Source organism: Girardinichthys multiradiatus, chromosome 11, assembly GCF_021462225.1.
Source record: "Girardinichthys multiradiatus isolate DD_20200921_A chromosome 11, DD_fGirMul_XY1, whole genome shotgun sequence".
In the NCBI taxonomy this organism is placed as follows: Eukaryota; Metazoa; Chordata; class Actinopteri; order Cyprinodontiformes; family Goodeidae; genus Girardinichthys; species Girardinichthys multiradiatus.
In genome coordinates, this window is record NC_061804.1 from 18,498,512 (window position 1) to 18,521,916 (window position 23,405).

Sequence of the window (23,405 nt, forward strand, 5' to 3'; positions counted from 1 at the left end):
GGTGCATGGATTTCCATATTCATCAGCTGCTCTTTCCATGTGCATATTTGTACTTGTTGACCATAATTATAGGTTTGTGTGTTTGTGCGTCTATGGTACAGTTCCAGCAAAACAAAGGAGGCTAAATACTCCTGTTTGTCTAGCTGGTGGTGGACATTTGGCAAGCACTAATACACAATCTGTGTGTTATTCAGTCATTTCAAATGCAAGGTTTATACTGGATAACTTCAGGCTTCATTAGACTCAAAAATAAGAATAGCTACCTCATAAACACAATCTATTATGCTGTGACAATGATGGGTGCCACTCAGAAATCACTTGACAAATCTAATTAGAGTGTGATAATGGATCACATTACATCAGGCCTGATTAGATCTAATCAGATTAGGATCAGATCAGCACTCAGACACCTTCTTAGCCAGGCACACAGAGCAACACGCTGACAGAGAGGAAGATGGATATCCTCTTTAATTCATGCAGACTTTCTAAAGCTGACTTTCTTCCTCCTGTTTCAATGTTAATGTCATTATCCAGTCTTGCCAGGATGCATGAGAAGACACCTCAACAGTGAAAACCTAATTTGACTTGCACTGCGATGGAAGAATTCAAACGAGACGTACAAGGTGTCTGCCGTTCACTTTATGGTCACATTTCTTTGTTGCCTGGATGCGGTCCAGCAGCAAGACACAGTGGTAAAACCCATAAAGAGAACTCACACAATTAGGTGGGTTATGGTTGCATGCGTGAAATCCATTGCAGACATTTCAATGGATGGATCTTTTAAAACATTTTGTACAGAATCCATTTAAACAGGACATCGCTGGTTTGTTTCAATGATGTTACTAATTGCCCTTTAAGCTTTGCCAAAGCCTTCTGGATTTTTCCACAACCAAGCTGCATATTACAGAGGTGAAAAGAGAGCAATTCAGCAGACACATTGTATGGGGACACTTATTGATGACATTTCATTCAAAAGCACTTCTTTATATTAAATGCTTTCTCGTGTTAGGAGGCATTTTTGTTCCTGTTTAAATGTCTACATTTAATTCCTTAATTTCACTTGGAATAAATGCATAAAATGTATGAAAGTGCACAGCAGAATACAAAAAACTAACAGCTGTATTAATTCATTTAATTACAAAAAATATAAAGTATTACAATTCATGTTAAGTTTAAAAATGTATGCAAATGAAGCCTTTTATTTTTTTTAGTTAGTGATCTTGTCTTTAAAAATATTCTTTACAGATGTAGGTGTCCACTCATCATCTGCAAGAATGCCATTTAAAGTTAGACTTTTATTTAAACTTTTATTGATGATTTATTATACTGTTTATTTTTACAGAGTGGAATGATGAGAAACATGCAATTTCAGTGCAAAATTATAAACATAAACTCAAGCAAATGCATACATCCACACTTATGTTTGGTTAAATGTCCCTTTCCAAGCTGCAGTGATACCATGTTGTTAAGGTTCTGGCTGGACAGTTGACCACTTTTGTAATCTAAATGGTAAAATGGTAGGGCTCATTTTAATAGGTTAGTATCTTGGCATGTAATACAGGAGTACCACCAACTGAACCTCAGCATGATGCTACCACCACCATGCTTGACAACTAGTGCAGTGTTTTTCAGCTATACACTGACTTTCCTAAGCATATTTATTATATATATACCTGACCAGTATGTATAATACTATAATTATATATGTACAATAGATTGAAATTGTAAACACAAATCTTGTTCCAAAAAATATGGAAGTCATATGTTGTATCATAGTTCAACCCTGAAAAAGAATGGTTCAAATAAATCACTAAAAGCCCATTTATTTCCATGATGAATGGATGTATACCTCTGAACTATAGAGGTTCTTTCTTTCTTTTTTACTTTTCTTTCAGCGAGATTGCCGCAGAAAGTACTTAAAAATGTTTTTCCATATCCACCAGTATCTTTTGAATCATTTCTAACTCACAGGCACCTATAAACTCAAACCTTTAGATGAAACAGCTGCACATAAATGGTTAAAGCTGGATGAAGCAAGCTCAGTTTTAAAGTGGACACTGTGGAGAAAGTGACAGTAACATCTAAAAGTATTCCATCATGCAATGACTTAGCAACACTACCAGACATGGCAATCATGCTGTAACAAGATCATATAGGCATATATGGGTGCTTGCCTCCAGATGTGCAGTGCACGTTCTGTGGCAAGTATGCACAGAAATGGGCAAGGTTAAAGGCTACTAAGGGCAAGAAAAGGGACTGCAAGAGAAAAAAGAAAAAGAAAAACAGCAGAAGATGTTGAAGCTGACCTTGCTTTATAACTGGAAAATATCCCGCAGCATCCACACCTCAGAACTCAAGCCAGAAACCAGTGGTAGCCAGGAAAAGTTACAGCTCCCAGTATGAAAACAGTGTATTTTAGTTAAATCCAAAGCCAAAAAGCCCATGATGTAAAATTACAGCCAAATTACTCAGAAATGCATGAAAACATGCAAACATCCATGGAGAAATCAGATGCTCTGAAATAAACAATTGTTGAAAATCACAAACGGAAGGTTTGTTAGCAACTGCTTCTTCACCTAATGAAGTATGCAAAAAGTGAGATGCAAAAATCAACATATGAACTATGATAAGAATAATTAACCTTTCCCGGAGCATTGCAAAGTTAGTACTGTTTAAAATGCTGGCACAACAAAATCCTACTTTGTATAAACTGGTTCAACCTTAATCCTTCACTGTACTTTGCACAAACATTAAAGATAAAAATGTTATTGTTAGCATTTCACATAAATTCCATGTTATAAATCAAAGGAACAATCGTTATCACTGGGAAAGAATAGATACATATATATATATATATATATAATATTAATCTACCATACCACCAAAAATATTATTTTTGAGAAGGGTATTTCTTAAACTTCCACTTGCTCCACAAAGTTTGTTCTTTTGTTGGATAAATCTACTGTATCGAATCCTATTTTTGTCTCACGCCCTCACGTACTACTACACGTTTCATTTTAAAGTCAAAGATGGCAGCCACCACCTCTTCAGAAGTGGAGTTCTCATGAATGTTCTTTTCTAAAATCTTTTTAGGAAACTAAGATAAAAACGAATATATGCCAAAATATTTTTCTTAAATAGTGTCATACAGCTTAAATAGTAAAAGCTTAAATATCATTAAATATTTTAAAGAAAATCTTTGGGGAAGATTATGTGTATCAGTTGAAATACTTAAGGCATATTTTCTGGATCGGTTCTTACGTTGTTTTTTAGTGAAATTCTTAATTTACTTTCTACTTTAAAAAAAACAAACTTTAAACCAAAATAGATGTATTTAGTTAGACTTTAATATACAGGTCCTTCTCAAAATATTAGCATATTGTGATAAAGTTCATTATTTTCCATAATGTCATGATAAAATTTAACATTCATATATTTTAGATTCATTGCACACTAACTGAAATATTTCAGGTCTTTTATTGTCTTAATACGGATGATTTTGGCATACAGCTCATGAAAACCCAAAATTCCTATCTCACAAAATTAGCATATCATTAAAAGGGTCTCTAAACGAGCTATGAACCTAATCATCTGAATCAATGAGTTAACTCTAAACACCTGCAAAAGATTCCTGAGGCCTTTAAAACTCCCATCCAGGGTTCATCACTCAAAACCCCAATCATGGGTAAGACTGCCGACCTGACTGCTGTCCAGAAGACCACTATTGACACCCTCAAGCAAGAGGTTAAGACACAGAAAGAAATTTCTGAACAAATAGGCTGTTCCCAGAGTGCTGTATCAAGGCACCTCAGTGGGAAGTCTGTGGGAAGGAAAAAGTGTGGCAGAAAACGCTGCACAACGAGAAGAGGTGACCGGACCCTGAGGAAGATTGTGGAAAAGGGCCTATTCCAGACCTTGGGGGACCTGCGGAAGCAGTGGACTGAGTCTGGAGTAGAAACATCCAGAGCCACCGTGCACAGGTGTGTGCAGGAAATGGGCTACAGGTGCCGCATTCCCCAGGTCAAGCCACTTTTGAACCAGAAACAGCGGCAGAAGCGCCTGACCTGGGCTACAGAGAAGCAGCACTGGACTGTTGCTCAGTGGTCCAAAGTACTTTTTTCGGATGAAAGCAAATTCTGCATGTCATTCGGAAATCAAGGTGCCAGAGTCTGGAGGAAGACTGGGGAGAAGGAAATGCCAAAATGCCAGAAGTCCAGTGTCAAGTACCCACAGTCAGTGATGGTCTGGGGTGCCGTGTCAGCTGCTGGTGTTGGTCCACTGTGTTTTATCAAGGGCAGGGTCAATGCAGCTAGCTATCAGGAGATTTTGGAGCACTTCATGCTTCCATCTGCTGAAAAGCTTTTTGGAGATGAAGATTTCATTTTTCAGCACGACCTGGCACCTGCTCACAGTGCCAAAACCACTGGTAAATGGTTTACTGACCATGGTATCACTGTGCTCAATTGGCCTGCCAACTCTCCTGACCTGAACCCCATAGAGAATCTGTGGGATATTGTGAAGAGAACGTTGAGAGACTCAAGACCCAACACTCTGGATGAGCTAAAGGCCGCTATCGAAGCATCCTGGGCCTCCATAAGACCTCAGCAGTGCCACAGGCTGATTGCCTCCATGCCACGCCGCATTGAAGCAGTCATTTCTGCAAAAGGATTCCCGACCAAGTATTGAGTGCATAACTGTACATGATTATTTGAAGGTTGACGTTTTTTGTATTAAAAACACTTTTCTTTTATTGGTCGGATGAAATATGCTAATTTTGTGAGATAGGAATTTTGGGTTTTCATGAGCTGTATGCCAAAATCATCCGTATTAAGACAATAAAAGACCTGAAATATTTCAGTTAGTGTGCAATGAATCTAAACTATATGAATGTAAAATTTTCATCATTACATTATGGAAAATAATGAACTTTATCACAATATGCTAATATTTTGAGAAGGACCTGTACTGGAATAGATACATTAGGATTAGAATTTGAGATTTATGCCCATTACAAACTGCAATATTTAATTTACTGTATCAATATACTAATGTACAACAACCAGCATCTGTCTGTTCACATCTAGTAGACAGTTGAATTTTTTTAATGTTTGCACTACTTTTTAAAAGTGAAAGTAATAGATCAGTGCCTAAGGGCATCAGATCAAAATCATCACTTAATATAATGTATGAAATAAAAAAAACTTTAATAACCATAAACAAATAAATAGCAAGATTTAAAAGCATGTTGATGCTGTGCAAACCACAGATTGCATTGATTAGTTTCTGTTAAACGTTATAACCTGCGGGGATAAAATATTCAGGGTTTATTTGCTTTTATGGAGTGAAATGTGTCGGATGGCAGGAGAAGAAACAGTTCATAAGCTGGGTGATAGCAGTCTCGTCCACAGTGCATTTTCTTTGGATCTGTCCTTCTAGACAATAAAATCCATGCCATTGATTTTACAGTTAACCTACTTTAACTTGTATTTCTATAAATGATATCTTTTTTATGCTTTAAACAAATGATATGGGAAGTGAAAAAACAAAAACACTCTAAAAGCTAGAATAAATTTCAAAAGAGAGGAGACTGTGATTGTGGAAGCAGAGGGGGCCACTCTGTGGATAACACCTGTGGCCAGCTTGATCAATGCTTAAATGTCACCTAAAAAAGACTGTTCCTCTTGCATTGCTCCCCTCCCTGCGGGGAGTTGCTCTTTGACACAGCTATGCTTTGAACTAAACGACAACATATTCATTGCAACACTGCACAACATACCGGTTTTTGGTCTGCACTATGTACATCCCTGTTTAGCATGTTACCGTACCATAACAAGCTCTCAATAGTGCTGAAAACAAATTGCAGCTGGTTGATGTTTATTGATCTGTGTAGGATGAATCGCTTCACAAAATCAGTCCTTCTCATGATTGTCATAGCGACCACAGTAACGATTAAAGGATCTATAATGTGATAACCCTAAATATCTGTGAAAAAGTTTATATTTTATTTGATTATTAAAGCAACTGACTTTCATTTGTCACTGGGAAAAGACATTTTGTTTGGGCCTCTTTGTTGGAAAGTCATTGAATTTCAGAAACATGAAACCAGTTGTTTACTTACACTCACCATGAGCATGAATGTCACATGCATTTTGGTCCTTTAAACAAATTTAAACCTTGGAGTGATCATAGAACTTCAAGGTATTTCAAAACCAGGAATTGTTTCCCGTGTTTGAAGTTATTGTGGATTTTCCAAAAGTTTACATACAAGCTAAAATATGCATTCTGGCATTATTGTGTCATATTGTTTGACTATACTTTTTAGCAGAGATTGTAGAGTTTTTTTTTATTGACTTGTTTTGGAAACAATTTTAACTGGGATAATATTGGGACCATTATACAAGCATAATGTCTTGCTGCTTTATCCATTCCAGAACCAGTTTTGATGTCAATTTTGGATCATTGTCCTGTTGGAAGGAAGCCCGGTCGTGTCTAGATTTCAACTATGTAGCAAATGATTTATGGTGAAATAGCCCCCCTTCATCTTTATTCCACTCAATTTGTGTAATTTACCTGTACTACTAACAGGAAAAGAGACTCCAAGCATGATGCTTGCCAGTTGTTTACTATTGAGAGCCTGACCTTTCATTCTAATAGTAACTGTGGCCAACATTTTAAAATTATATTAAATAGCTTATGATTAGACAGTCAAGGTATCAACTTCCTGTACTTGCTGGCTGATTATCTGTTTTTTTTTTTTGTTATTCCAATTAAACTTTTACTACAAAAATGTTGTCTCTGTTTGTGCTGTAGTTGTCTGATGAGTTTACCTGAAGATAATTAAAAAGAAGAAAAAGTGTGTTGATCAGTATTTAGTAGCTTTTGTAAATGGTCAGTGTTTTACACAAGTTGTAAAACAAAAACTCTGGCCATATAAAGGTTGGTAAAACGTTTAATGTAAAGTAATTCTTTAACCCTCCTGCTGTCGTGGCTAAGCGCTAGTACAGAGTGAGGCAGATGTCACGGGAGGCCCCAGAAAGAATTGCACCCGGAGTTGCTCTGACCCCGCAGGACCAGAAATCTAGAGTAATGGTCGGAAATGTGATGTGGAGGGCTCCCTGCAGCCCAGCGTGTGGGAAAACCATGAAAGAGATGGGGGAAAACTCGAGTAGTGCACGCGGGGTCCGTGCGACCCCTCCAAGACTGCGGGATAGTTAAAACATTTCCTGCTTATGGATCCAGAGCAACTTAAGGAATAATGGAATTCAAGAATCAACTAACTCTGAAGTTGCTTATCATCTTCTATTATTTGTCAGTTAGGACCAAAAATATTTTTAAGCAAAGTTTTTTGAAGGGAGTAAAGATTTAAATTTTTTTAGGAGACAATCATGAAACCACCATTATTCACTCAGTAAAGCTTTTTTATGATCAAAAAATAAAAACTTTAGCTTATTTTAAAAGATTTCTACTTATGTTTTTGATATTTGTCAAATTAACATTTTTTCTTGATTTTACTATCCGTTATACATTTGAGAATAATCACATTCCCAATTAGAACAGTACCATTTATTGAAACTCCAAGAAAGATATAGCTGAGATATCACTAAATACGCTCTGTTCCTCTGTTTACCTCAGACCTCCAGTGCTTTGCACAGTAATGCTGTTTTTACTATTTGACGTTTTTGCGAAAGTTATGCATTTACAGTTTTATTAAAGATGCTAAAGAACCTTTAAGTTGTCCATCATTTATTCACACAATGCAACCATATTTTCTGGATCGGTTCTTACGTTGTTTTTTAGTGAAATTCTTAATTTACTTTCTACTTTAAAAAAAAACAAACTTTAAACCAAAATAGATGTATTCAGTTAGACTTTAATATACAGGTCCTTCTCAAAATATTAGCATATTGTGATAAAGTTCATTATTTTCCATAATGTCATGATGAAAATTTAACATTCATATATTTTAGATTCATTGCACACTAACTGAAATATTTCAGGTCTTTTATTGTCTTAATACGGATGATTTTGGCATACAGCTCATGAAAACCCAAAATTCCTATCTCACAAAATTAGCATTTCATTAAAAGGGTCTCTAAACGAGCTATGAACCTAATCATCTGAATCAATGAGTTAACTCTAAACACCTGCAAAAGATTCCTGAGGCCTTTAAAACTCCCATCCAGGGTTCATCACTCAAAACCCCAATCATGGGTAAGACTGCCGACCTGACTGCTGTCCAGAAGGCCACTATTGACACCCTCAAGCAAGAGGGTAAGACACAGAAAGAAATTTCTGAACGAATAGGCTGTTCCCAGAGTGCTGTATCAAGGCACCTCAGTGGGAAGTCTGTGGGAAGGAAAAAGTGTGGCAGAAAACGCTGCACAACGAGAAGAGGTGACCAGACCCTGAGCAAGATTGTGGAAAAGGGCCTATTCCAGACCTTGGGGGACCTGCGGAAGCAGTGGACTGAGTCTGGAGTAGAAACATCCAGAGCCACCATGCACAGGTGTGTGCAGGAAATGGGCTACAGGTGCCGCATTCCCCAGGTCAAGCCACTTTTGAACCAGAAACAGCGGCAGAAGCGCCTGACCTGGGCTACAGAGAAGCAGCACTGGACTGTTGCTCAGTGGTCCAAAGTACTTTTTTCGGATGAAAGCAAATTCTGCATGTCATTCGGAAATCAAGGTGCCAGAGTCTGGAGGAAGACTGGGGAGAAGGAAATGCCAAAATGCCAGAAGTCCAGTGTCAAGTACCCACAGTCAGTGATGGTCTGGGGTGCCGTGTCAGCTGCTGGTGTTGGTCCACTGTGTTTTATCAAGGGCAGGGTCAATGCAGCTAGCTATCAGGAGATTTTGGAGCACTTCATGCTTCCATCTGCTGAAAAGCTTTTTGGAGATGAAGATTTCATTTTTCAGCACGACCTGGCACCTGCTCACAGTGCCAAAACCACTGGTAAATGGTTTACTGACCATGGTATCACTGTGCTCAATTGGCCTGCCAACTCTCCTGACCTGAACCCCATAGAGAATCTGTGGGATATTGTGAAGAGAACGTTGAGAGACTCAAGACCCAACACTCTGGATGAGCTAAAGGCCGCTATCGAAGCATCCTGGGCCTCCATAAGACCTCAGCAGTGCCACAGGCTGATTGCCTCCATGCCACGCCGCATTGAAGCAGTCATTTCTGCAAAAGGATTCCCGACCAAGTATTGAGTGCATAACTGTACATGATTATTTGAAGGTTGACGTTTTTTGTATTAAAAACACTTTTCTTTTATTGGTCGGATGAAATATGCTAATTTTGTGAGATAGGAATTTTGGGTTTTCATGAGCTGTATGCCAAAATCATCCGTATTAAGACAATAAAAGACCTGAAATATTTCAGTTAGTGTGCAATGAATCTAAACTATATGAATGTTAAATTTTCATCATTACATTATGGAAAATAATGAACTTTATCACAATATGCTAATATTTTGAGAAGGACCTGTACTGGAATAGATACATTAGGATTAGAATTTGAGATTTATGCCCATTACAAACTGCAATATTTAATTTACTGTATCAATATACTAATGTACAACAACCAGCATCTGTCTGTTCACATCTAGTAGACAGTTGAATTTTTTTAATGTTTGCACTACTTTTTAAAAGTGAAAGTAATAGATCAGTGCCTAAGGGCATCAGATCAAAATCATCACTTAATATAATGTATGAAATAAAAAAAACTTTAATAACCATAAACAAATAAATAGCAAGATTTAAAAGCATGTTGATGCTGTGCAAACCACAGATTGCATTGATTAGTTTCTGTTAAACGTTATAACCTGCGGGGATAAAATATTCAGGGTTTATTTGCTTTTATGGAGTGAAATGTGTCGGATGGCAGGAGAAGAAACAGTTCATAAGCTGGGTGATAGCAGTCTCGTCCACAGTGCATTTTCTTTGGATCTGTCCTTCTAGACAATAAAATCCATGCCATTGATTTTACAGTTAACCTACTTTAACTTGTATTTCTATAAATGATATCTTTTTTATGCTTTAAACAAATGATATGGGAAGTGAAAAAACAAAAACACTCTAAAAGCTAGAATAAATTTCAAAAGAGAGGAGACTGTGATTGTGGAAGCAGAGGGGGCCACTCTGTGGATAACACCTGTGGCCAGCTTGATCAATGCTTAAATGTCACCTAAAAAAGACTGTTCCTCTTGCATTGCTCCCCTCCCTGCGGGGAGTTGCTCTTTGACACAGCTATGCTTTGAACTAAACGACAACATATTCATTGCAACACTGCACAACATACCGGTTTTTGGTCTGCACTATGTACATCCCTGTTTAGCATGTTACCGTACCATAACAAGCTCTCAATAGTGCTGAAAACAAATTGCAGCTGGTTGATGTTTATTGATCTGTGTAGGATGAATCGCTTCACAAAATCAGTCCTTCTCATGATTGTCATAGCGACCACAGTAACGATTAAAGGATCTATAATGTGATAACCCTAAATATCTGTGAAAAAGTTTATATTTTATTTGATTATTAAAGCAACTGACTTTCATTTGTCACTGGGAAAAGACATTTGGTTTGGGCCTCTTTGTTGGAAAGTCATTGAATTTCAGAAACATGAAACCAGTTGTTTACTTACACTCACCATGAGCATGAATGTCACATGCATTTTGGTCCTTTAAACAAATTTAAACCTTGGAGTGATCATAGAACTTCAAGGTATTTCAAAACCAGGAATTGTTTCCCGTGTTTGAAGTTATTGTGGATTTTCCAAAAGTTTACATACAAGCTAAAATATGCATTCTGGCATTATTGTGTCATATTGTTTGACTATACTTTTTAGCAGAGATTGTAGAGTTTTTTTTATTGACTTGTTTTGGAAACAATTTTAACTGGGATAATATTGGGACCATTATACAAGCATAATGTCTTGCTGCTTTATCCATTCCAGAACCAGTTTTGATGTCAATTTTGGATCATTGTCCTGTTGGAAGGAAGCCCGGTCGTGTCTAGATTTCAACTATGTAGCAAATGATTTATGGTGAAATAGTCCCCCTTCATCTTTATTCCACTCAATTTGTGTAATTTACCTGTACTACTAACAGGAAAAGAGACTCCAAGCATGATGCTTGCCAGTTGTTTACTATTGAGAGCCTGACCTTTCATTCTAATAGTAACTGTGGCCAACATTTTAAAATTATATTAAATAGCTTATGATTAGACAGTCAAGGTATCAACTTCCTGTACTTGCTGGCTGATTATCTGTTTTTTTTTTTTTGTTATTCCAATTAAACTTTTACTACAAAAATGTTGTCTCTGTTTGTGCTGTAGTTGTCTGATGAGTTTACCTGAAGATAATTAAAAAGAAGAAAAAGTGTGTTGATCAGTATTTAGTAGCTATTGTAAATGGTCAGTGTTTTACACAAGTTGTAAAACAAAAACTCTGGCCATATAAAGGTTGGTAAAACGTTTAATGTAAAGTAATTCTTTAACCCTCCTGCTGTCGTGGCTAAGCGCTAGTACAGAGTGAGGCAGATGTCACGGGAGGCCCCAGAAAGAATTGCACCCGGAGTTGCTCTGACCCCGCAGGACCAGAAATCTAGAGTAATGGTCGGAAATGTGATGTGGAGGGCTCCCTGCAGCCCAGCGTGTGGGAAAACCATGAAAGAGATGGGGGAAAACTCGAGTAGTGCACGCGGGGTCCGTGCGACCCCTCCAAGACTGCGGGATAGTTAAAACATTTCCTGCTTATGGATCCAGAGCAACTTAAGGAATAATGGAATTCAAGAATCAACTAACTCTGAAGTTGCTTATCATCTTCTATTATTTGTCAGTTAGGACCAAAAATATTTTTAAGCAAAGTTTTTTGAAGGGAGTAAAGATTTAAATTTTTTTAGGAGACAATCATGAAACCACCATTATTCACTCAGTAAAGCTTTTTTATGATCAAAAAATAAAAACTTTAGCTTATTTTAAAAGATTTCTACTTATGTTTTTGATATTTGTCAAATTAACATTTTTTCTTGATTTTACTATCCGTTATACATTTGAGAATAATCACATTCCCAATTAGAACAGTACCATTTATTGAAACTCCAAGAAAGATATAGCTGAGATATCACTAAATACGCTCTGTTCCTCTGTTTACCTCAGACCTCCAGTGCTTTGCACAGTAATGCTGTTTTTACTATTTGACGTTTTTGCGAAAGTTATGCATTTACAGTTTTATTAAAGATGCTAAAGAACCTTTAAGTTGTCCATCATTTATTCACACAATGCAACCTAGGTACACTGCTTTCTACGTAACACAAGTTTCACAAAGCTGTTAGGGTTTACACTTTCAAAACAATACTGGGAGACCTACAGCACACTGTCACAATTTTGTCCAGTAAAACCATCTCCTCACCTTCACATGGCAGCACCATGCTCAGTGGCATGTTACCCCACAGCAAGGTGTGTAAACATGACATCTATGGTATTTGTGAATGTGGTGGACACAGATGATCAGTCGATGCAGAACAGGTGTGCCATATGCTGGATGGGAAGATTCAGCCTCAGGTGCATTAGAGTCAGGAGGAGCATCTGGAAGGGTGATAGTTTTCGGGCAGTCTGTGATAAACAGGGAAGGATCTGAGACAACACACCCATCACAACAACAACACACAACTTTATATCAACTTTCGGCCGCTGCAAACAAATAACAGACAGCAGAAAATCACAGAGTGACTAGCTGAGGTCAGTCTGTGGTTAGTGGGGAAAACCCCCTCCAGGCGCCTGCTGAGCCTATTGCAGCCGGTCTGCGGAGCTCTGCTGCTCCGAAAATACCAGAGCACATTTCAAACTAGGCTCACTCTTGGTAAGCAGACTGCATGGATGAAGTTTTGAGGTTGACTTTCTTGCCTTAAAACTACTTCCTCTCAGAAAATAATAGTGGTATAAAAACAATAAATGTCTGCACTCACCTTCTCAATTGACCGCTGCTGGTGAGTGCATTATGGGAAACCTAGCTTACCCAAGTCCGCAGAAGGATGCATCAATGCATCCTCGATATGGGCGGAACAAGAACTGTGCCAAAACTTGCTTTGATCCATCCAACAGCGCGGTCAACCAATGAGCATTGTTGTCTCATGTCTTCCACTGGTAACTACCTTTTCCGGTAGGTTAATGTTATTGTGGCTTTTGAAATGTTGTGGTTTTTTTTTATGTTATTGTGTTTTTTGATTTGTTGTTGTGCTTAGTTAATGTTGTTGTGTTTTTTAAAATGTTGTGTTTTTAATTTGTAGTTGTGTTTAGTAACTTGTTGATGTGGTTTGCACTTCAGGGCCACCGTAATTGAGCATAACCAAAAAAAACTACTTAAATGCATACTCAAAGGCCCAAATCCATTATGATATTCCTACACAATGGTGGTTTATGATATGGACCATATGAGCAGTTGTCCAGGATGGCATTGGAATAGGGGCTCACAAGCGCAAAATAAAAAAATATATATATACAACTTATTTGACAGTCTTGCCTTGAACAAATTTTCTAATACTTTTAAGCATGTGCAGTCAATTGGAAGTAAGCGCCGCCTCTTTTCTGCTGAGAATTTGGAAACTGTTTTTTGTGTTTTGTGCATTTTATCCAGCTCCAGAATTTAGATTAGTCGAGGGGGGTGGCAGAAGGAAGGATCTGCAAAGTGTGCCATTCATGAAAGAACCGTCACTGTTCCTACCCATTGTGAGTGTATGTAAACCATTCTCCTCAGTTCGTTTTGACTACAGTTGAAACACATGTGTTTATTGTTGTCCAAGTTCGCAGATTTAACACTGAGTTCACCTCAGTGTTAATATATATATATATATATATATATATATATATATATATATATATGTATATATATATATATGTATGTATAAAATATATAGGATTAATATTATGATTTATCTTCTAGCACAGAATGAATTCCATACCACAGAGGACTTAATTAGCTAATTACCTCTATTAGAAAGATTGGATTAGAACCAGCTCTTACCAGTAAACTCCCAAGGATAATTAATGTCATTTGATTTGTTTTTCTGTTGTTTGATATTCTGTATCATTGTAATGCTTTTCCTCATGTACAGTGCTTTGAGTGCCTTGTTGCTGAAAAGCGCTATATATATAAACTTGACTTGACCTCCTGAAATATTGCATTGTCCTAAATGACCGTCTAGAACAAACATGTCACATAATGTTTGTCCTGAACATCAGTGATGCAGATGAACTGTGAAGCTACACATGCAGCTGTGTAATGTAAGGAATGTCACAGTTTATACAAAAAGGGATTCCACCAGTGTAATTAGAGCAAAATGAAGCATGTACAATGTAGGACTGATATAGGAACTTCTGACACAACCAACTAACAGACAAGTCTCGCTGTAACTGAGCTCTTATATAACAAATCAAGTCCATGTTTGGGCTTTGCTCATGCAGAGACAACAAAAGAGAGAAAGGCAGGCTCTGGAACGATATATGAGGCCACCAGTACTGCAACAGTCAATGCCCAAAATTAGTAAAAGGAGTTAAACTCTTCATCCCTCTCACAGCCTCCCCCCTCTGTTCAAGAAGAGCCACAGTCCCCTGAATCACAACCTCGGTAATTTAAGATTTATTGGAGGCTGTGCAGATAAATTAACAGCATCTCTTCAAATTGGACTCATGTTATCATGTCATAGCTGACAAGTTCTGTGTTTGTTGATATTAAAAGTAATGATAAACCGATTGTTTTATATTAGCTCACATACAAAAAAGATTTAAGTATACATCTCCTAATAACTCCTTGACAGTCCGGTTTAAGTGGTCATAAAATTTTCTGTATCTCTGCAACTGTTTTACAGATGGAAGGAAGTTCAATTCAGTTTATTTATATAGCGCCAATTCACAACACATGTTATCTCAAGGCACTTCACAAAAGTCAAGAACATACATTCCAATTAATCCTAAACATTGAACAGTGCAGTCAGATTCAGTTATTTATTTAAATTGGATAAAAAGTTTTTCTATCTAAGGAAACCCAGCAGATTGAATCAAGACAGAGATTTGTAACATTCACTCCTCCTGGATGAGCATGTAGAGACAGTGGACAGTCACTGGCGTTGACTTTGCAGCAATCCCTCATACTGACCATGCATGTAGCGACAGTGGAGAGGAAAACCTCCCTTTTAACAGGAAGAAACCTCCAGCAGAACCAGGCTCAGTGTGAGCAGCCATCTGCCACGACCGATAATAAAGTGGTAAATTCAGTAAAGTATGCTGATTTCCAGTACTGTGGCAAGTATTCATATTCCTTGAACATTTATGCATTTTGCAACATTGCAAACACAACCTCAAAATGTGTTGTGCATTTGTATTCAGCTCTTTTTACCCTAATAACCTCGAATACAATCCAGTCCAACCAAATGAGGTTACCTAATTACACAGGGTAATTTAATCCAAGTACAAATGAAGGTGTTCAGTGAAGCCTGTAGTGGCTTGTTAGAAAACAGTACTGAACAAGAAGCATCATGAAAACCAAAAAAGCAGGCAGGTCAGGGATAAATTTGTAGAAACCTTTAAAGCAGGGTTAGGTTTTCAAACAACACCCAAAGCTTTAACATCGCATAAAGTACTGCTCAATCCATCATCCAGAAACAGAAATAGTATGGCACGACTGCAAATCTACCAAAACATGGCTCCCTATATCAACTAACAGGCCGGGCAATAAGAGCATCTGGAGGAGCTGCAAGGTTGCACAGCTCAGGTAGGAGAATATGTTATCTTATCACAACAAACATTAGTCATGCACTCCATAAATGTGGCCTCATAGATGTGACCAGAAGCAGGACCTTGTTGAAAGAAAGTCATAAGGGGTCCTGTTTGCAGTTTGCCACAAACCATGCAAATGTGTGGTAGAAGTTGCTCTAATCAGATGACCAAAACTGAACTGTACACAAAACTGGACAATGTGCAAAATGTTGTAAAATAACACTGCGCAACACTATTAACCCTCCTGTTGTCCTCGGGTCAAAATGACCCGCCACTGTGTTAAAACCCCCCAAAAAATCCACTAAATGCTATTTTTTTAACTTGAAATTTTATGACTTTTCCTAGATTGGCCCCAACATTAGAAAAAGTGAAATGTTGCTTTTATTCACATTTCCATATAAGCTGTACAAAAAAAGGTACAAAGGTGGTCTTCGGGTCAAAATGACCCGTGAGACAAATAGAGTTGAAATCAAGGTCACAGAGTTATTTACAAACAACAGAATGTTACAATGTTTTAAATGTGTCTCAGATCAATCAGTAGCAGAAGTAAACAGGTGGTGTTCTCGCAGACTTCAGAAGACCACCTGTTTATTTCCAGAGGTTATAAAGTTGCTGCAGATAACAGGAACCTGAATTGTGTCTTTGCTGAAGCCATGAGTGTGCGTTATACTGCTGAAGACCCTGTAGAGCTGATTTTCTCAGATGTCCAGCAAGACAACTCTGATTCAGAAGAGGAAGTGGAGGATGTATCTGAAGAAGAAGATGGGGAGGAATACAGCCCAGAGCATGATGAATCATCTTCAGAAGAAGAAGAAAACACTGAAGCTGAAAGAGAGACTTTCCTTTCAAAAAATGGCAAAATAACATGGTCCTCAGCAGCATATAACCAACACGGCAGGCATGCAGAACAAAACATCATAAAGATGACCCCAGGACCCACAAGGTATGCCGTTTCTCATGCCCATGATATTGTCTCTACATTCTACCTGTTTATCACAATAGCAATAGAAAAAATAATCCTGGGGATGACAAATCTGGAGGGTTTTCGCAAATATGGAGACAGCTGGAAAAAGATGGATGAGATTGACCTGCAAGCCTACTTAGGGCTGCTAATCTTAGCAGGTGTATACAGGTCCCGAGGTGAGGCTGCAGCTAGTCTATAGGATGCTGAGAGTGGAAGGCCAATTTTGCGAGCCACAATGCCACTCAAAGTCTTTCACCCCTCCTCAAGACTGCTACGATTTGATGACCGTGAGTCAAGACCAGCAAGACGTGTGACAGACAAACTTGCAGCCATAAGAGTGGTATGGGACAAGTGGGTGGAGCGTCTGCCCTACCTCTACAATCCAGGGCCTGACGTAACAGTGGATGAGCAACGGGTTCCATTTAGAGGTAATCTGTTTACATATTTGTAATAAAAGTGATTTTCACTATTGATTTCTTTGACTGTTTTCTGTGACACTGATACTAATCACTGATGCTAATGTCTTTTGTCCAAAGGTCATTGTCCTTTCCGGCAGGATATGCCCAGCAAGCCAGCAAAATATGGGATCAAGTCATGGGTGGCTTGCGATGCCAAATCAAGCTATGCTTGGAAAATGCAAGTCTATACTGGGAAGCCGACCAGTGGGTGCCCAGAGAAGAACCAGGGGATGCGAGTTGTGCTTGATGTGACAGAGGGACTGAGGGGTCACAATGTGACATGTGACAATTTCTTCACCTTTTATGAACTCGGACAGCAGCTCCTGAAGAGGAAGATCACCGTGGTTGGTACAGTTCGAAAGAATAAGCCTGAACTCCCACCTGCACTGCTTGCGTCAAAGGAGAGAGAGGTCTTCTCCTCAAAGTTTGCCTTCACGCCTAACACCACTGTAGTTTCCTACCTCCCAAAGAAAAACAAGAATGTAGTTCTTCTGAGCACACTGTACACAGACGGTGACATTAGCGATCGTGAGGACAGGAAGCCAATTATCATCCTAGACTACAACCGCAACAAAGGAGGTGTGGACAACCTGGATAAGGTGATTGGAACGTATAGCTGCAGAAGAATGACTGCCCGCTGGCCCCTGGTCATCTTCTACAACATCATTGATGTTTCCTCCTACAATGCCTTTGTGATTTGGAGAGAGATTAACCCAACCTGGATGTCTCATAAGCAGAACAAAAGGAGGTTGTTCCTGGAGCAGCTAGGAAAGGCACTTGTAACTCCACTCATTGCAAGAAGGAAGCATGTCCCCCACATAGAACCCTCAGCAGCAGTTGTGAAAGCTATTAAGAGTGCAGGAGCTCCTGATCAACCTGAGGATCCATCTACCACAGCCACTTCCCCAGCTAGGGCAAGTAAGAGGAAGAGATAAACACATACTGTGTGGTGCAGGTGTAAGAAATATATCTGCAAGGGCTGTGCACTTGTATACTGCCCTACATATGCTAATTAGTTGAATGGGTTATGTTATTTTTCATATTTTTGTATTGTACATTGTCTTAAATTGTTCACTGGAGAAAAAAAATGAAACTGAGTCATTGTGATGAATAAAAATGTATTCAAAACTCCTTTTTGCACATTTATTTTCTTTTCTTAAGCTATAGAAATTCAAGTGAAGAGGGAAAACTCAAGTATTCACACATTTTGAGCTCAATGACAATATGCAAGATGAAATTTGGTGTTTAAAATTCAATTAAGCTGTTTATATCGGGGGTTTAGTGAAGACGGGTCATTTTGTCCCAGAGGACACAGGGTGTATACAGAAAATGAGAACAACAGGAGGGTTAATACACCATCTACACCTTAAAACATGACAGTGGCAGCATCATGCTGTGGGGATGCTTTTCTTCAGCACAGACAGAGCAATCCTGACAAATCCTGGTCGTTCCAGCAGGACAACGACTGTAGACATACAGTCAGAGCTAGAAAGGAATGGTTGATATCAAAGAATATTTATGTGTTAGAAGTCTCAGTCGAAGTGCAGGCCTACAATTAAGAATCTGTGTCAAGACTTAAATTGAGGCTCACAAATGCTCTACAACTAATCTAAGTGAGCTCGAGTTACTTTGTAAAGAAGAATGGGCTATGGTTTTAGTCTCTAGATGAGCACAAAATATGGCTCCACGGAGGACCGTTTGAAGGGGCTAAATACAAATGCATGTCAGACTTTTCTAGATTTGTATGTGTAAAAAGAATTATAAACCATATATAAATCTTTTTCCACTTCCCAACTGTTCACTACTTTGTGTTGGTCTATTACATATAACACCTGTGAAATACATTGAGGTTTGTGAATGTGATAAGATACGGAAACGTTTTAGAAGTATGAATATTACTGTATGGCGGTATACAAGGCATATTTACAAAAACTGCTAGAAAAGGTTACATGTTTCTGATACTGTAAATTGTTGCAGCACAATTTATCATCCCGTCATATTACATTAACTGCCTTATGGCTGGAAATTGGTCCGACAATGCTCCTATTCTCAGTGCTATCATCAACATCTTCAGCCACATGCTTCTTTTATCCTGAGGGGGCAGCTTGACCTGAATATCTTCCTAGCCGAGCTGTTTATCATCTTGTTTCTCCCACTTTTCATTCAGATTTTAAACCCTCGTCCTTTTCATCACAGCCTCCTTTTTGTTTTGAAATATGTGACTGGTGAAATGGTAGAGGACTGCAGCTGGTTAAGACTAGGCGTGAAATTGTAAATCAATGAAAGTACAATCTACTGTGTGCACGTGTGTCAATTTAAAAGGTTCAAATGGCCCCAGTTTATCTGGAGCACTTCTAAAGCTGGGAAGTAAAAGCCAGGAACACTTGAAAGATAACAATAAATCAATGGGGCCACAGACAGGCCCGTCTTCGACGCAGATGGGGCAGTGGACATCATTAAACGCTTCGACAATTGAAACCTCAGCAACAGATAATAGGGCAGATGCAATTCTGCAAACTTCTGACCTCTGCTTTCAGTTAAGCATCAATCAATCAATCAGTCAGTGGCAATCCTATTAACCTCGATGTCTACTGCTCTGCAAGTGACAAGCAGAAAGAGGAAGAAAGAGAATACACAAAAGTTATTACAGTACAGTTAGTACAAGTGCAGTAAGACAGAAGACCACAAGATCATTTCACAAATCTCAATAATGCAAAAACCAACTTATGTTTTTTTGTGAAAAAAGAGGAACTCAAAAAAAGCTTGGGTGGCAGCGCAGTCTGCGTGCAAAAAGGTTACAGCTCCTGAAGTTGGAACAACCAACCAACTAATGAACAATCATTGTGGCTATTTGCAATGTTCTGTTTTTAACCAACATGCTTTACATCATGAAAGTCCCATCCATTTCACAACAATGCGACATGCGCGATCCTGCGCTGTTTCTTACGTAAATACACACAGATACAATATTGTGGCACCAGTAAGGTACTTAAATGTGTTTTTTTATAATCTCGCCAGCACCATCTACTGTCTGAGCAATGAACAAGCAGGAAAAGAGCAAAAAGGCAAACAAGAATATGGCAACCTGGAGACTAAAAAGCATACTGTCAGAAGCTTGAGGTAAATGAACACAATATTTGTGCAATTTATATGAAATCATTGCAGAGCTAAAATATATTATCTGTGTACCTGCTTTAAACTCATGAAACACATTTGATTGGCATTTAACATATTCTGATGACATAAGATCTACTGCAATAGTTCATGCATGGTCCAGATTATACAGACAAGCTCTAATGTATACCTACATCCCTGCTATGATGCTGGTAAATGTCCCACAGAAAGTCACAAGAGGAGCAACAAGCTTTTTGCATAATCCTAACTGTATGTTTGACCATTCTTATTTTCCAACTTTTTAGCTTTTCTACCACAGACTGAGCTTTTGAGCACAGCTCACAAATGTTTTAAATGGTTGAGGTTCAGGTTCACTCCAAAAGCTTCAGGCTAGACTACTTTATTAATTTCAAAAAAGGCTTTGAAGTCTGTCACAGATCATTGATCTGTTCGAACACCTGTATAACCCTACTGTATTCTCAGATGAAAAGAAACTGGTTAGGAACAACCAATAAACCACCTAGACATCAAAATGAACTAAGAGAGAGTAACAATCAAGCCTTGATTTTGCTTGAAAATCGAAACCTACAACTTGACTAAAATTTGCAGTCAGCCATATGAACAATCCATATTGCCTTCTGTAGATGAGATTGGGCTGTTTGACCACAATGACAGAAATATGTTTGGAGGAGTCAAGGTGAGGCTTTCAAACCAAAGAATAGTGCACCAACTATTAAGCATGATGGTGGTAGCATCATGCTGTGGGATTGTTTGGCTGCCAGTTGTACTGGTGCATTGCAAAATGTCTGTCTGTCTGTCTTTCTTTTGAATAAGGTCACGAGAGGTCACTGTGGTTCTTAGTCATCCCACTTTTCCATGCTTGCTTGGTCAACAGTCTTTTTTCCCATAAGCGCTCATCTGATTAATATTTCACATCTTATTATGGTCTTAAAGCATCATACAGAGGACCAACAGCTCAAAGTTTATTATCTGAACAGGGACATACAACAGCATATTTGAAGTTTTCATTAAATCTTTAGGGCTTCTTTAAAAAGAATGTGGACGGCGAAACACTCAATTTCTGGGAAGTTACACCGTCAGGAAAATAACTTTGTGACATTTTCCTACACTGAGAGAGATATTCGGTTGTTTGTACAACAAAAAGGAATCTTTTATACTGAAGGCAGTACAAATGATCCCCTGAAGTTTGCTGCTCTGACCTTGATAAGAGAATTAGGGGTGAGCTCACATGGCGTCATTGACAACATTCAGCAATTCTCTTTTGGGGGTTCCAAGAAAGCTCCGACCTGTACAAACATCTCTCTTCAGTTCCCAGCAATGGGAAATAACTGTAATTCCAGACAGCTTTGTTGTAAAATTACCCTTGCTATCCTGTTGCTATTCTGTGTGTGTGTGTGTGTGTGTGTGTGTGTGTGTGTGTGTGTGTGTGTGTGTGTGTGTGTGTTTGCGTGCAGCTTAACAACTATGTGTCTAAATGTGCATGTGTGTGTCTGTCCTGGCGTCTCACATTACTTCCAAGTCTCTTTAAGACCTAAGATCCTAAAGATAGTCCCCAGGCAGGAGTTTGTTCATCTGGTGTGAAGAGAAGAGAGCAGTTTACCTACGAGGACTGAATTAATTTCTTAAATACTGTATGTGCATTAAAAGAAGTAAAGATGTCAGGCCTTTTGATGAAAGAAGAGTTAAGAGAATAAGTTAAACTAAAACATTACACAAAGAACAACTTGCACTGCATTGGAAAAATATTCATACAATATATTTTATTGGGATTTGATGTGACTGACCAATCAGAGGCTGCAAAAGACCTGAGATTCACATTCCAGCAGGACAATGATCCAAAGCATACAGCGCAAGCTACAATGTGTGTTGAAATTTTACACAGATATCCTAAATATGAATCTGTGGCAAACTGGAAATTGGTGTGATAGACACACACCATCAAGTGTGACAGGGTTTGATCTATTATTAAAAGAAGAATAGGCTAAATATGTCAATCTCTAGATGTGCAAAGATGGTCAGGACAAACTGCACTGCTCACAAAACGTTGGGCAGAAATTATGGCCAATGTTGAAGACGTCAACAAGAGCACTATGCATTAGCCACGGTTGTCACCAAAACGAACCTTTGGTGGTGTTAGTGTGGGCAGGTGTATCCAGTCAATACAGAGCTGCCCTGCACTTTGTGAATGGTACAGTGACAAGCCCACACTAACTGAATAACATCATTAATCCAGTCATTGTGCTCCTGCATGAACAACACATGTCTAATTTCATCTTTATAGAAGACAATGCTCCAGCTCATTGAGGTCACATCATTAAGGAACGGCTGCTGGAGACTGGGGTACCTTGAATGCAGTGGCCTGCACTTTTTCCAGACCTGAATCCTATAGAAAATCTATGGGATTAACTGAGTCAACGACTAGAGGCTCATAACTCTGTGCCCAAAGTACCTCGGTGACCTGAGGGCCCCTATTCAAGAAGAGTGGGATGCCATGCCTGAGTAGACAATAAGTTGACTTGTGGACAGCATGTTTTTGAGTTATTAACCTTTTTTGTTATGGTATACACACTACTGTCTGCTTCTATTTCAATAAACTGTTTGAAGTTAGGAAATCACCATTGCATGCTTCTACTTAAATGCCCTACTTTCATGACATATCACCTTTTCATTTTCCACAAATAATTGCTTATATATAAGTTTGATGCAGGACAACTGTGGGTAAAAAAAAAAGGTACCCATATGGTTCCTATATGTGTTGCACTATTTAAACAGATTTTCGTAACACAGATTTAAGACCTAGCTAAAAAATATGCATGTCACTTTCTGTTTTATTTTAATAAAAAACTTTAAATAACTCTAAAAACCATGTCTTGTTTTACTTTCACTTCACAAATGTGCAGGTCTATGGTGTAAAATCCCATTAAAATGCATTAAAGTTTGTGCTTGAAACCAAATGTTACACATTTTTTCAAGGCAGTGTAAGATAATCAGCATTTCATTCAGATTTTTAGATTAAGCACATATCAGTAGTAGAAACCACACTAAAGTCTTCTTATCGCAAAACAAAGCCAAATT

At 38.4% G+C, this 23,405-nt stretch overlaps 1 pseudogene; it reads left to right on the forward strand.

Moving 5' to 3' along the window:
- Window positions 1–16,426: 16,426 nt before the first annotated feature.
- LOC124876812 lies at window positions 16,427–18,130 on the forward strand (annotated as a pseudogene).
- Window positions 18,131–23,405: the final 5,275 nt, after the last annotated feature.